Here is a 16,224-nt window from a genome sequence, read left to right as displayed (position 1 = left end):
GCAGCCTTCAGCATGAAAATTATGCACTAACTTGTAATAATTATTACAGTCAGCCTGCTATTGATTTATGAGACTTTTAAAAACCAAATATGTGTAGTACTTGTAATGAATGATATTTTAAGGTTCTTCAGGAAATTAAAAGGCAATGGCTGCCTAAGGAAATGTTCTGCTTGTTTGATTTAATACTACAGTTAGCTGGGAGGTGGAATGAAAGAGTGATTCAGACCTATAGCACATTTTTCGATGATATGTTTTATTACTTCGCACTACTACCCTGATATCTAGATGATAAATGACAATACATATCTAATACGTGAAAAGGTCTTGCAATTTCTTTATTTTTTGTCACGTAAAAGATAAGTCAAGTTATCATTTAACCCTTATTCTATTTAAAAGCAAAAAATAATAATAATCTTGCTTTAAATAAGGCACATTATTCAGAAAAGGCTTTGAATTGTTTGTAAGGCATCCTTGAAAAATTGCAGTCCTGGCACCTTATATCTGTTCTGTGTGAATACATAGAAAGGATTGTACACATTCCCCCTAACTCAGAAAGCCTTTAGATTTTGATTTACTAGAATACGGTAATAAATACATAGATCCCACTATTTTTGGACCCCGTTCAGAAGAAATGTTCACCACAGAAAAATGAAAGTGAGGTCACTTTCTGGTGATTGTACAATAGACCCTTCATCACACAATAATACCAGATTGGAACTGCCAATCTCATGGAAACCTAAAAGCAAGCAGCTGTTTGAGAGGTTCCTCCCTAAAGACTACTGCGCTCAACTGTGGACAATCCACAAGGAAGGACTAGGAGTGTTCACTATGCCACAGGCAGGATGAGCAGCCTGCTCCTGTCATTGCATGGGATTTCACATAGTTTAACGGGCAACAAGGAGAAACATCAAAAGTAGATGTGAAAACCATACTTGAGCGTTCAAGTACAATGGATCTGTATGCATAGCAGGGTTGTTCTTTCTACGTGAATTTACGGAGCAGTATTCCCAAGTATGTTCAAAAACTACCTTCTGAGGCACTTTTGAAGAGTAGGGTGGTATGGTCAGTTGTTTGAGGAAGTTGGCAGAAGGGTTTTAATGAGGGTTCTTTAGATTAAAGTCCCTACATGGGACAAGGAAATTTTCTTTTGCTGCCTACAAGCTCTTTTGATAAAAAAGAGAATCCCAACAATTAAACAACAGCAGAAGCTGTTATATATATTAAAAAATTCAATTGAACTCAAAATTCTGCTGTTGAATTTATTTAAATTATTGAATTTTCAAATTTTAGATTACAAATTAAACTTATTTTTATTATACCATACATTTATCTTACATCACTTCAGTATTTATTATTTATTATACAGTTGAATTTACCTCAATATTGCCAGCATTTTCAACTGTACACAATTTTTTTCAATATAACAAACTTGTCAGGGAACTGTCCCCGGCTCAGCGCAGGGTGGTGGAAGGGCTCTTGGGATGCTACAGAGAGCCTTAGCCCCACCTGACCAGTAGCACCTCTTTGTCCAGCGGAGGGAGCAGCAAGGTCTCCAGTGGGGGGGGGGGTCAGGCAGCTCAGGAGCAGGAGAGCCGAGGCTGTGGGGATGTTGGAGAGACCCTGCACTCCCCTTGCTCAGCAGGCGAGGAGGGAGACACGCCATTTCCATCGCCCCAAGTGCGCAGAGGGGTGAGATGAAAAGAGGGGAAGCGGAGATTTCGTATACCGAAACTCTTATGTTGGGGTCAGAACCGGAAGGGGCCACTCCTGGATTCTGCAGACAGTTGATACAGACATAAACTTTTTAGCTCTGCACTGTACATAGTATGCACAATAAAACTACTAAAGAAACAGCTGGAGTTTTGCCTGGTTTCTCATGAGCAACCATCCAAGGACCTTACAGTACTTAAAAAAAAAAATCCACTTCTCCTTAAATACCTGTTCTTTTTACCTGTACTTCTTACACCCGCCAACTGCATATTCTAAAATCTAAAGTTGCCAATCCTCCTTGCTCGGGACCTCCCACACTTTCTATTTTGGGGCCAGCAAGATCTGAGCCGCTGTTGTTGCATACAAAAATAATTTTTTTCTGACTCCTGGGAATCTCTGTCTGGATAATTCCTAACAAAAATTCCTATGTTTTTTTTTTTGTTTGGAAATGTTGTTTTAAACTTTTTTATTTTATTATATATCATTTCCCAATATTCTTTTACATTTTTGCATGCCCACCACACATGAAAATAGGTTCCTTCTACTTCTTTACATTTCCAACACAAATCCGATTCCGCATTATACATTTGAGCCAATCTACTTGGAGTTACCATACCATCTATGGATCATTTTCATAAAGTTCCACTGTTGAATTTAATATGACACCCTACACCTTACATTTCTAGGCCTTGTTTTTGCAAATAAAAATTACACACAACACCCCCCCCCCCAAGGTAATAGTGGTTTGTTAAATGAGCTCCAAATATCAAATATGTTTATATGATGGGCATCCTATATACTGTGCGACTTTTCTGCATGGAAGAAGTAAAGTTTGGAGTGCTGGATTTGCATGTGGGAAGCTAAATTTCAAATCCCCATTCAGCTATTTGGTGTTGTCACCTCACAGATAAGATAGAAATAACCTCACATCCTCCATCCTGTAATTCTGGCAGAGTAAGAATGTGATAAATAAATACATACCATGCAGGCACACAGAAACACATACAGGACACACTAAATTCTAATTTGTTGACTGTGTATGAAATATTACCTCATCCATCTAGTTCTACTTCTTGGAGACATTTTTTAGGGTTAACTTCAAAGCAGCAAATAATTAGAATGTACACAATGCAGAGTATTCCAAAAGATAATACCAGAAACGTCTTATTTCTGTCCATTTCTAGATGTAAGACATATGTAACACAATGCCTGCCTTCACTGTGAGCATTAGATCATCTTTGTGTTTTCAGAAACCCACTTTTTAAAAAACTACAATCCATCCCTAATAAACGAATAACGATCAAAGTACAGGGCATTTCCTTGGAGTTTAATGACTCAAGACCTTGGGCCATTAACCTTAACTGGTCATTAATTCCCAAGTTAATGACCTGAATTGAGGTCATTATTAATATAAAGCCACAAGATTTTTGTTTGGTTGGACGTGGGGTGGGGGGTTGTTCTCACACACACACACACAAAAACCACCCTTATTTTCTAAACTTTCTGGGGTGGGGAGCACATGAGAATCGAATTGGGTTTTTTCCTGTAGTTCAAGCACTGTGCTAAATATACTCCCTGTTCTTGGGCATGTTCTGTATCACCACAATGAAAATAAATGTACTGGGTTGGATCCGCATACACAATGCACTTTCTTATCCGAGAACAGCTCCTTTACATCCTGCTTTAGAGCATTCTATGAGCAAAACTAAATTATATATGACTGATAAAAATCAATCACACAACAAGCTATTATAAATCAGGTAGTTCCCACTCCAGGCTATGATTAGCATGACTGAAACTCCAGCAAAAGCAGCCAGGTTACAACTTGGCACCAAAAACCCCCCACTTTTAAGGGGTTCCATAACCAGGACACTACAGGGGTCAAGATCCTCTCCTGCATCCTCATCTAACATACAGCTCTCAAAGGGGGGCCCTCGAAACCAGATCTTAACTCTTGGGCAGGACAATATGGTAAAAAGAATGCTCCCTCAAATATCTTGGGCCTAAGCTGTTTGGGCTTTGCAAGTCATTACCAAGACTTTGAAATCAAACAAAAAACATATTGGCAGCCAGTCCAGTTCCTCTAGGAATGGTATTACCATATTTTTTTGTGTCTAAGACTAAGTTTTTCCCTTTAAAATAATGTCAAAAATTAGGGGGCATCTTATACACAGATACACCATTTCCCCCCCTTAAATCTGAGTCCCCCAAAATATACATGGGAAAAATACGGTAAATGGTTGGAAAAATACGGTAAATGGTTCCTATTAGATGTATTATTTATATGCCTTACATTCCGCACTAGCTGCAACTAATTATTATTATTATTAATTTATTTATTTATACCTCGACCATCTGGCTGGGTTTCCCCAGCCACTCTGGGTGGCTTCCAACAGAATGTTAAAATACAATAGTCCATCAAACAGCGCTGCTTTCAGATGTCTTCTAAAAGTCAAATAGTTGTTTATTTCCTTGACATCTGGTGGGAGGGCGTTCCACAGGGCGGGCGCCACTACCGAGAAGGCCCTCTGCCTGGTTCCCTGTAACCTCACACCTCACAGGGAGGGAACCGCCAAAAGGCCCTTGGCGCTGGACCTCAGTGTCCAGGGTGAACAATGGGGGTGGAGACGCTCCTTCAGGTATACTGGGCTGAGGCTGTTCTGGGTTTTAAAGTTCATCAGCAACAACACTTTGAATTGTGCCTGGAGACGTACTGGGAGCCAAAGTTGGTCTTTCAGGGTGGGTGTTATGTTTTGTGCCTTCTTCAAGGGCAGCCCCACACAGAGTGCGCTGAGGTAATCCAAGCATGATATACTGTGGCCAAGCTTTCCTTATCCAAGAACAATCATAGCTTAGGAGCCAAAAAGAACTTCCAAATCAACAGGAGCCACTGATTGGCCTCCAGTAAGAAAGATAGATCTAGAGTACTCCCAGACTACACTCATTCAGAGGTAATGCAACCCTGTCAATGGTAGATTGCCTATAAAATTTTCAGAGAGTGGAATCATCAATACTCTTGTTGGGAATAAGTCTGCTGGCTTTTATCCAGCCCATTACAGTGTCCCAACAACAGTCCAGCACCTGCACAACCCACCAGAAACAGATAACAAAACAAATAGAGCTGCGTGTCATCAATGTACTGAAAGCACTCAATTTCAAAACCCCTGATATTCTAACCCAACAGCTTCATTCTCCAGTATTGGAGACAAGACGGAACGCTTCAAACTTTACCGAACAATAATTGTGGGGCAGAGCAGAAGTATTCCAAAACTATATTCTGCAACTCACCATGTGGGTAGGAGGAAAAATTACCACAACCTTGCACCCAACTCTCATCCTGCAGAGGTTGTCCAGTATGATACCATGGGGTTGTTGACATCAAAATCTACTGAGAAACCCAGAAAAACTAGCACGGTCCTACTGTCCCTATCTGTCTACCAGAACAGTCCTGCCTTCAGGGCAACCAAGGCTGTTTTGGTCCAAAATCCTGAGCTGAATGAAGACTGGAATGAGTTTATATAATGTGTTTCCTCCAAGAACACTGGAAGCTGACTGGTCACCACACTTTACACAGGAAGGAGATATTAGTGACTGGATGGTAGTTCTCATACATTACCAAGGACAGGGACCTCCTCTTCAGGAAGGGCCACACTACTACCTCTCAGAGCAGCAGGCATCATCCCCTGGACCCACCCAAAACTCCCCCCCCCCAGATATATATATAATGGCCCAGAAATATGAATTTAACTTGACACACAAGATATTACCATCTGTGGAACCTTTCAAAATATATAGGAATCACTGAAATACCCACACTTCAGCAAAGTAGTAATAATAACATTAGTCAAAACTGATGGCATTTTGCATAAGCTATCTAGTCAGAGAGTATAAATATATTATATTCCCTAATATCCTCACAGTTGTTAACATATACTATGTCCTCATGTATTTCAAATTTACTGTAAGGTCTGGGGTTGGTTGATTGGTTTTCGCAAGAGTTTTCGCAAGTCACTACTAAGATAACCAGTTATTTACGTCAACAGAGGCAAAAATACCATATTTTTAGATAACACAGTTCATAAGCAGGACACTCTTCTTCTTTTTTAAAAAAGAAATGTTTCATTTATATGACCTTCACATTTTTTTCCATATTACATCATTAAACAAAAGCAGTTGCTGTTCAGTGACCTGGCTTGTATTTGACTTTCTGCTGACAACATTGGCCAAAAAAAAACCCCCAAGCTGGGGGGGGGGGTGTTTCTGATCTTCACCCATTAACTGGGAAAATTGGACTGGAGGTTTGACCTCTTTTACTTATATTAGCAATATGAAAAACACTTTATTTCATGAAGATCTACAACCATCACGTAAACTGCGTGTGTATGTTCAGAACATATTCAATGTGTAGTGACATGTAAAGTATGGGATGGACTGTTCTCTTGGTCCTTGTCCCAGCAGAACATGGAAAACCAGGTCCTGCTCAGAATGCATTCCTTCTGCTGTATTAGAGAGGCAATGGGGAGCAGCAAGACCTTCACACACACACACACAGAGAGAGAGAGAGAGAGAGAGAGAGAGAGAGAGAGAGAGAGAGAGACAGAGAGAGAGAGAGAGAGAGAGAGAGAGAGCCCACAGGCTCTGGAATGTTTTGACTACTGAAGATAGTCTACTTGCATTTTGCTGATGTGGTGGTATTTTAAACATTGTTTTTTTATATATAAATAACCATACAAAAGCACTCTAGAAATGTTTTAAATAAGGCTGTATAGATTTAGAGCATGCACGTCCAAGTCCCAAGAGACTGCAATTTAATCCCAGAATTAAAAAACTGGCAGTGATCTACCCATTGTCATCGGAGGGAGGAGGAGCGTGCGTGGGGTGGGTGCGTTGCCCAGAGTTGTTGAGCTTTTTTGAGGTAGGATTGCCCAGAGTTCTTCAGCTTTTGTTTGTTAACCTTCGATAAACTTTATTTAATCCCACGATCAACAAGGTCCCGCAATCTACCAGGATCTGCCGGGGATCTACCAGTAGATCACGATATACTGATTGGACATGCCTGATTTAGAGGGTAAAGCTATGGCAAGATCCACTGGGATGAGCAGCTTTAGGATGCTGCAGATCAATGGCTCAACCAGCTCATTCCCATCTCAGCCGGGCTGAGACAGCGCTAACTCCACAAACAATGGGGGCAAGCAAAGTGCTGCCAGGGTATCTTGCTCCACTTAAATGAGCCAAAGCTGGTGTAAGTTCCCAAAAGGGGGTATTCTGAGGTGGGACTGGATGGTGGGGGTGTAGGCCCACTCATGTGACCTGGCAACATGGCACAAAACTCTATATTAAAGATTTCTTTTTTGCTGTGTAAGGCGTCGGCAGAGCAGCAGCTGCTCAATGGAGGCTGGATCTAGACAAATCACAGAAGCGTTTCAGTTAAACGCGTTGCAAATTTAAACAGGGAAAACAAGTAGAGAAAAACAGCTAGCTGTTATTGTTTCATTGAATCCAAACAAAGAAATCCTAAAACAAAGAACTCAGTAGCATTATTTGCTGCCTATGTACAGAAAACTAGGTGAAATGCTCGTGTTTATAAAACAGCGTAAAAACATAGATACAAAATAATTGGACTACTTTGCTTTGATCAGTGCTCACATTAAAAAGGATATTGTGAAAATATGTTGAGTATTAATTGAATTCAATTATTGCAATGATTCTCTTGGTTTTTAAACCACATCTTCAGAATTTAAGGTTTGCAGCAACCAAACTACCTTAAAGTTCAACGTTTAAATGTTAAGATATGATGACACCAGTTGCTGAAATGGTACCAAAACGAAACACTGCACCTTTATGTCTCTTGACAAAATGGAAGCAGGTATCAGTAGATTATACCTGTTGTAAAAACAGACTGTCGCTGAGTGAATTGTTGCCAGAATGGCCTGATTGTGCTACTTTGACATAAACAACTGTCTTCCATCCTTTCACTTTGTTAATACAAAAATGCAAACAATATGGGTACTAATCTTAATTGGGAATCTGAAGCTCTTTTTTTCACTTGCCAAACCCAAACATATGAAGATGTTATTTCACTCTGTGCTGCAGTTATATCCTTGTGCATCTTATTCTTGACTGGTAGACTTGGACTGAAGGACGGTCTCAAGGTGGGTTTGTCAAAGAAGTCCTTACTGGGTGGTCTAAGCATTTTAGAAAGGCCAGGAATTTTCAAGATCGCTCTGGAAAGGAGTTAAGCAATTCTGCCCACTGAAAACTATTTAAATGGTTAAATCTGCATGATTGCCTATTGAAATTGCATTTGGTATCACTCTATGGGCATTAAGTGTGCAGTGCCCCTTTACTATGGTGCATTAATTAATTGACACTAACTTAAAACTTGAAGCCCTGATTTCAAGATATATAGTTGTCAAAAAAATTCTACCATAGATTTGTAGTTCCTAATAAAGAGGTGACATTTTTTAAAAGAATGCTTTGATTTTAAGAGATTAATTGTGCCTTCAGTAAACACAATATTTTCAAAACATAAAATCTCAATTTCTGTGGTTCCTATGAAAGTTTTTTTTTACTGACCTAGTAATAGTTTAAATACTAACAGTTTAGTAGATCAAATTAAACGAATATAAACATTTTGCTTAATGACATCAGCAGTCAACACAGAACATCTGTGTTTTACTTTAACAGTGATCAGAGAATATGCTTTTGTTTACACTAAAGATAATCACAAGGTTTATATTTCTGTGTTCAATTGGGGGGGTGGGGGTGAAATAAAAGTCCAGATTACCTCCAAAGTCCAAAAAAGCAATATGTTTCAAATGCAGAAATTTTGTTTTGTTTTGTTTTGTAACCATGGCTAAACAATAGAAATGAACTTTCCCTGAACTTTTCTCCTTTAATGGCCTGGGTCCATGTTGACCCTCTATTGCAAGCTGGAACTTGATACTATCAACCCCACCGCTGCTGCTAAAGTAATCAGATTCAAGAGAATTATACACACCCCATTGTAATACTAATTTCGGGATCTCATAAAACTTGTGCAAAGGAAAGCTTTTCTAGCTATTTACCCTCTATTGTTCAAAAACAGCACGAATACACCCCAACACTATGTGGCTGTACTAGCATGTTTTAGTAATTATAACACGGTTAACAATATATAACCGGAGACAAGATTTCCTCCCCACCCACACAAACCCAAAAGGCTATTGGATGAATCACTACCAACCAGATGGTTTCAGCAAGCCCAGGATCACATGAGCTTGCGTGTGAATAAGGCATGTAATTAAATTATCAAGTCTTTCTTCTGAACTCTTGAAAGAGCCAGGTATAGTAATTTTACCCCCTACATTAATCTTAATATACAGCAGTGGCTTCTCCTTTCAGAAGGACCGCAGTGCACTGAAATGCCATTTTAATGGCAAAAAAAAAGTTTTCAAAAAAAACGATTCCTTCTTAGTTTTCCACCTTAAGATAGGGGTCAAGACTTAAAACTCTGAAGCTCTGGCAGTGATGTACAAACTGAGCTCACTTCCTGCCTGCCCCTACAGATGAGACTTGTGCTTTGCCATGTGGAGAGAGATTGCCTCCTGGACAATACAGGTATGAAGTTGGCAGCTAATATGTTAAATGCCCCATTCCTTCCATTGCAATGTTTCCTACCTCTTCAGGCTGGAAGCAGGGAGCCAGAACAGAGGCAGAGTCAATACAAGACTGGGCTGCATGGGAGACTGGAGACAGGGACAGTCTGGGTTGCTTCATTTACATGAGTGAGAAAAGTAATTAATGGAGTTCTGATTTGTTTTTAAGAACAAAGGGAAAATATCAAACCCAGTTTCACGATATTTTAAGAAATTCCCAGTGTAGGTGTTTTTATATCACACTTAAGACACTTAAAAGTGTAACACCAAACATAATTGCTAGAAACATGTAGGGAACCAGGCAGAGGGCCTTCTCAGTAGTGGCACCCTCCCACCAGATGCCAAAGAGAAAAACAACTACCAGGCTGTTAGAAAACATCTGAAGGCAGCCCTGTTCAGGGAAGCTTTTAATGTTTAATAGACTATTGCATTTTAATATTCTGTTGGAAGCCGCCCAGAGTGGCTGGGGAAACCCAGCCAGATGGGTGAGGAATAAATAATAAATAATTATTTTATTGTTATAAAAAAAAATCCACTAGATATTCATTTTACATATGAAAACACTATACCCAACTTTAGTTGCATGCAGCCATGAGTGCACTACCTGGAGGTGTACATCAAATGATTTTTATTTTATTTTATTTATTACATTTATATTCTGCTCTTCCTCCCAAACTAACCTAGGGTGGCAAACAACAAGTAATAAAAAATAAAAACCTCTTTAAAACATCTTAGAAACAATGCCAATTCAGATGCACAGTGGGAAAGAGCTCTACAAGGCTTGTTCAGAGAAAAAGGTCTTTAGCAGGCGGCGAGAAGGCAACTGGGAAAGGCTGCCTCCAGTTACATCCAGAAGGCCAGGATTAGCATTGCAATGTTAATAAGTGATCCACATTCAGATCCACATCTAAGTCTTCTAAATAAAAGGCCCATCCTTTTTCAGGAGCTGATGTTTTAGCCCATGACTCAAAGATTTCCTTCCTGATTAGTCCTTGTGCACATGCAGGGGAAGATGTCTTTTGCCTCAGTGGATGCAAATTTACATTCAATTATATTAGCATTCACCTTTTTTTTTTTTTTTGTTGCCAATTTATCCAGTTGGGAGCTCTTCAGTCCACTTGGGTATTTAAACTTCCTGAAACGTGGGTGTGTCATGCACCAACTTGGCTGGCTTGGTGCCAAACCAAAATTCTATGTAATTTATAAATATGCCTAATGTCATCTTTCTCAAAACTGGTCCATGGGGTGGTCTCATTTCCTTGCTTTTCCCTTTTACCTTTGGGTAACTTAACTTTTGGGTTGCAAATGCGGCAAACCCGGAAGTGGCGCCACGCATGTGTTCAGAAGCGGTTCTCCGGTTACAGAATTTTCGGGATGCAGCCGGTACTCCGGAACAGATCCTGTTCGTAACCAGAGGTACCACTGTAAATTTGTACAATGACACCAAGGAAGAAAGAAAGGAAGGACAGTTCACTCCAAAAGAAAGTAACTCACTGGGAATAGTCTGAGGAAAGTCACAAAGGGCAGCTTACTCCTCTTACTACTTATCATATAGATACAGTGATAAAGTAGCATCGGTAGTGTAGTGATAGAGGTAGGGATGGGAGATAAATTTGTTTCGACCAACCTATTTTGCCTCTCCTGGGTAAATATGCAGATTGGAATAAAACTACCATTCAGATTTTGCACTTCTCTGAATATTGCTGAACAGTTCTTAGCTCAAAAAATATACCCAAATGCCTTTAGAAATGTGCGCATGTGTACTTTTAGAAATGTACGCTATGAATTTTTGCGCAGATTTCTTTTTAAAAGTAATTCACAGGTCAACGCAGATGGAATGGACCTATCGATACACGTGAAACTGACATGAATCAGAAACAGATTGGCCCACCTTCCCTAGGTGGAGGTATGTGGTTGAATTCAACTCCCATTTTGCCAGGCAGCAGAGCGTGGTGGGGTGGGGAATGCTACAAGGACAATAATGAAGAAATGCTTGCTGCTGTTCCTTCCCCAAGAGCCAGATTACATGTTTAACATGAACAGCTGCCCCTGAGTTGTGTACTGTTTGCATTCAAAAGGTAGTAACTCTCAGGATGTTCCATCATCTCATGGGAAACATGCATCCTATTAAATATACGGAAAATGTTGGAAGCAGATTTGCGCTAATGGATCCATGTAAAAAAGTCTACTGAATTCTTTCAGCAAGATCAATTTGATGCCTTATTATCACTTGATCACTAATGAGAAAGGCAGTACATTACTAGCCAAATGCAAGAAAGTTGGCTTCAACTATTAGGAGCCTGGGAAGATTGGCTTCATAACTGTGCAAACCAGTGAGAAATCTGGTTTTTTGGGGGGGGGGGGCGGCCCCTGAACAGGTCCAAGTCCAGAAAACTGTCCAAAGCTGGTGCAATCCACGAATTGAAACAATGAATAAATATGGGGTAAAATAAACTCTCTCAGTTCTAATTCATGGGCCACCTCTAGACATTCAGCCCAGCTCTAGGTGGCAGTAGCTACAGAAAAGAAAGAAACATGAAAAGTCATCTACTCTAAGTAAATATTTAAAGAATCGGCTGCTATTTAGACAAAAAGTAAGGAAATAGTTCTAGAATCGGTAAGCAGATTCTGAACAATTTCTCTATTGTTGTCTCTTGTTTAGAGTGGAATATTAACCAATTAATATACTTTTCTGTGCCACTAAGCTATTTTTACTTGTGAGTGCTGAGATGTATCTTACTTTGCAGTTAAAACGGAAATTGCAGCTCATTTAAAAGGCACTTAAATGAACCACAATATGAACCTCATTATGTTTCTGGGTAACCACCAATTCCTCAGCCCCAAAGACAAAACAAAAAACTCCCTCCACCTTCATTACTAAATATTCTTCCACTTAAAAGAGAGTTATTGGAGAAAAAATTCAGACATTGCTGCAGATGTGGGGACACCTCAGGCATTTAACTTCAAGGCAGAGCCCCAACTTCTTGGTTTGAATGTTACCTCGGAATCACAAAACATGGAAGTGCTTCCTCACTCCACCTTGGCTGAGGTAATAGTTGATCTGGATAAAGCAAAAACTATTAAGGAGAGGAGAAGAATATCTTTATACTCTCCAATAGGCAGACAAAGATACATAGAATTAATTCCCAACGTTACAATCAACCATAGGACAACAGATCTGTACCCACACCAAATTTTTCACCTTTAAACATTATGAAATATACTAGCTTTTGCTACGCTGCTAACCAAATATGAAATAAAAATGTTTTACACCTCTAGTTTCAAGTGACTTTGACCATTTATCCAAGTTAACATTCTGTTTATTTATTTCAACAAATCCAAACATGGACAATTACTAATGGTTTGCCAAGACATCTGTTTACTTCCTAAGAATTAAAAGTTCTAAAACTGCATTCCACAATGAGTATTTACATCTTAAGAGGGGGGGAAATTGAAATATATTCCAGAGCTTTGTTGCAGAAATAGACATCTTAATTGAAATAACAAAACCACAGTATAAAACCAAAGGCACCTTTGAACTACTGTTTATTCAGGGAAAAAAGGTCTATGCTAAGATTTTAATGGCAAAGAACTGCACTTTGAAAAACGAGAGAGAAATTAATTAAAACCCAATGCTAATCCCATTGCAGATATTTTTAGTTTTAGAAAGATATTTCTGGATGCTGTAAAATAACCTAAAATATTAAGTTGTCATTGCCCTTTTAAATCCTTTCAACTTGAATTCCCTAATTGTTCTCTCACTTTATCTCACTGTACCAGTAAGTAAATAAATTAACAAAATAGCTTTTATCGCACAGAATAACCTTTTAACTGAAGGATTATCTCTGGTTTATTTTTCATTTCTTGCACTGCAGATAGCAGTTCATGCCTCATTGATTAGTTTGCTGAGGTGGTGACCAGAAAAGAAAACAAGGTCTCTTAGATATTGCTGGGACCTGTAAATATTTTTGTAAAAATGCTCTATAGCTAATATAATAAGGATTAGGCTGGAACTTTGGCCCAGTTCACCTTACTATCCTCTTTAAGGTGATCAACCAGCGATCCTAATTACTGACCCGATCACTACAATTAATTCTTATTTAACAGAGAGAGCCTTAGATGATGTTTAATCTTTTTTAAAAAAACTTTTGTTTATCTCTCTTTCTTCCCACTTTAGCTAAAATATCACTAGTTAGTACTATACAGAAAACAACCTACATAAAAAGTAAAATAACATACTAATTTCAGTATAACTACAAGATGGCTGGTTTTCTAATTCAGTAAATTGGATTCTCTTCAGTATCTCTGCTACCAAAATGCCATTTCTCAATTTTTTAATTTCATCATGTGAAACAGATTTTCCTACCACTAAGTTTGTTTGTGTACGTGCACAAGCAGATTAGATATCCCTATATGCTGCAAGTTCCCAATCAGGTACCCAAAAAACAGTTTTAAATTGTTTTGAAATAGTCTAGTATTGTTTTAGTGTCCTATTTAAAAATGTTTCCAGCAGTTGCCTTACCAGAGAGTAAGTCCCACTGAGCACAGTGTTGCTTACTTCTGAGAAGACATGTATAGGATTATACTTTAAGATGAATTGGGGGGGGATGCTTCCAGTTATTTTGAAATGATATGAACAAGGGCTATGAACAAGCTTGGGTAGCTACTGCTGAAAAATTAATTCAAAAATTGGGCAAAAAAGTGCTTTATATATAAATGATGAAACCTATGTTAAAATGCCTCCAGTGTGGTATTTTTTTAAAAAATATATGTTTTAAAGAAGAAGAAGAAAGGGGATTTTTATTCCATAAAAAATATTCCTGCTGTGATAAACATTTTTAGTTGGTTGCGGATGAACACCACCCATTGCAACATTCCTTTTAAGAAATAATCATTTTGGACACCAAAGGGCACAACTCTGCTAAATTTTATATTTTGCCAACTGCATGGTGTCTGCAGCTTAACGAAACGTGAGCCCCCTTTTCCTGCTAAATTGTCCTTGATATAAAGATTATGCTCTGTTAACAGTGCATTATACAAATGCCTACATTCACTCATCTTTTAGTATCCACTTAAAAGATCAAGATCAACATAAAGGCAATAAAATGATACATAATAGCAGACACTTATGTTCTCTGTACTTTACTTATCAGTTTTAACTAAGATGACTTTATCAAAAGGTTCATTTTCATACTGAGTTTATATCAATCAGCTATCCTTTACACCTGTCAGAACGTTACTATTATTCCCAGATAAATGTGACTTATCATATAGTGGTGCAAGATAATGAAAAACTCTTATGAAAACTATTTTTTATTACTATTCCACAGCTGTTTCCTGCTATAAATGCCCTACATTGTAACAAACACTGCTAATGATATGTAACAAGGGTTGGGGGGGTAAGAAAGGTGGAGGGGGGGAGCCATGAGCTGGAGCAAGGAAAGCAGACCAAGAATTCCAGTTGCAAACATCACACGGTCTCTAGGCTTTTAGGCCACGTGAAATGGGAAATAGTTACGAAGGATCTGTTTCTAAAACATTTCCGTGCTAAAATAAAATGTATGAAAGGGGAAGTTCTAATCATTTCCTTCATCAGCTGACTGGGCAGCTCAGTTGGTTAGAGTGTGGTGCTGATAATTGCCAAGGTTGCAGGTTCGATCCCCATATGAGGGCGCATATTCCCGCATTGCAGGGGGTTGGACTAGATGATCCTCAGAGTCCCTTCCAACTATGATTCTATGAAGGAGCTGGGAACTGGCTGCGGAAATGCAGCAGTCTGAGCCCCTTTGCTGCCACCACCTCCTCTCTTGCTGCTTCCTTCTTCGTGGCAACCCCTTGTCTCTCTTCCCCCACCGCTCCCTTCTTGCTACTGGGAAAATGGTAGCACAAGTTTTCCATGCATTGCTCTAAGAAATGGGTCCTTCTGCTGCAACCACTTTGTCAACAGAGTGGGGGGGGGAGAAGCAGTGGGAGGGAGGGAAGGAAGAGTAGCAACCGAGCCAGATGCATAGCAAGGTCAGGTGGTACACAGTGCGGGATTTTTTTCGTCAGCCCATCCCCAACTTGAATTTTTAAAAGAAGGAAAAAATAAGATACTTAACAGTTGCAAGTGTTATTTTCTGGTTTATTTACTTAACACTGTGAGCATAAGCACTTTAAAAAAAATTCCCCAAACTTTGTTCTCACACCCCATCTCTCCTCCTTTGCGTTCCAGGGTTTGGGTCTCAAGTTAAGGGAGCTTTTGCTTCTCTCCTTCCCTCCCCACCTCTGCTTGTTTGCTCACCTACCCTGGCAGCTCAGGTAGGCTTGGGAGTTGCAGGCGGGCAGCACACCGAATGTCACCCCCCTCAGTGATGACACCCGGAGCAGCCCGCTCCCACCACACACACCCCTTCCTACACCTCCGAGCTATGATGGAGGTAGAGAGCCTTATAAACCTGAAGCCTTATAAACCTGAAGCCCAAGTCACATGACTCAACACGGCTAACGGCAGGCACATTTGAGTACATCTCTCTTATTCTAACCTCTGCTCAATATTGCTGAACATCCAATGGTCACATTTTGTGGGACTTACTTATTTATTTAAACACCCTCATGGCCACATTTCTAGCCTTTGTGGAATCTGGCGACAACCATCGGGCGTCACTTTATGGCAACAGGAAAAGTGTAAAAATATATGGACAGTGCCTGCATAGGCCCCTGCCTTCAACTAGTCAATGCAGAATGAATTATGCACTATAGTGAAAATGCATATTTCATAGAAACTATTTATTTGCTTCTTTTTAAAAAACAAATCACAGAATTAAACTTTTCTTCATGCAGGATTTCAGTTACCTTGCTGCAGATAAATATATATCACATATTTATCTGTATGCTA

The 16,224-nt window shown here is 39.4% G+C and overlaps 1 protein-coding gene across 7 annotated transcripts in view; it reads right to left on the bottom strand.

The window, feature by feature from the left end:
• The window catches only part of DACH1 (dachshund family transcription factor 1), a 355,264-nt gene that overhangs the window by 212,487 nt on the left and 126,553 nt on the right, over positions 1-16,224 (bottom strand). The gene's annotated exons all lie outside the window — the stretch shown is intronic.

Source organism: Lacerta agilis, chromosome 4 (assembly GCF_009819535.1).
Source record: "Lacerta agilis isolate rLacAgi1 chromosome 4, rLacAgi1.pri, whole genome shotgun sequence".
Classification (NCBI taxonomy): Eukaryota; Metazoa; Chordata; class Lepidosauria; order Squamata; family Lacertidae; genus Lacerta; species Lacerta agilis.
Note: the sequence above shows the minus strand (reverse complement) of the source record. Positions and strands in the feature narration are given on the sequence as shown.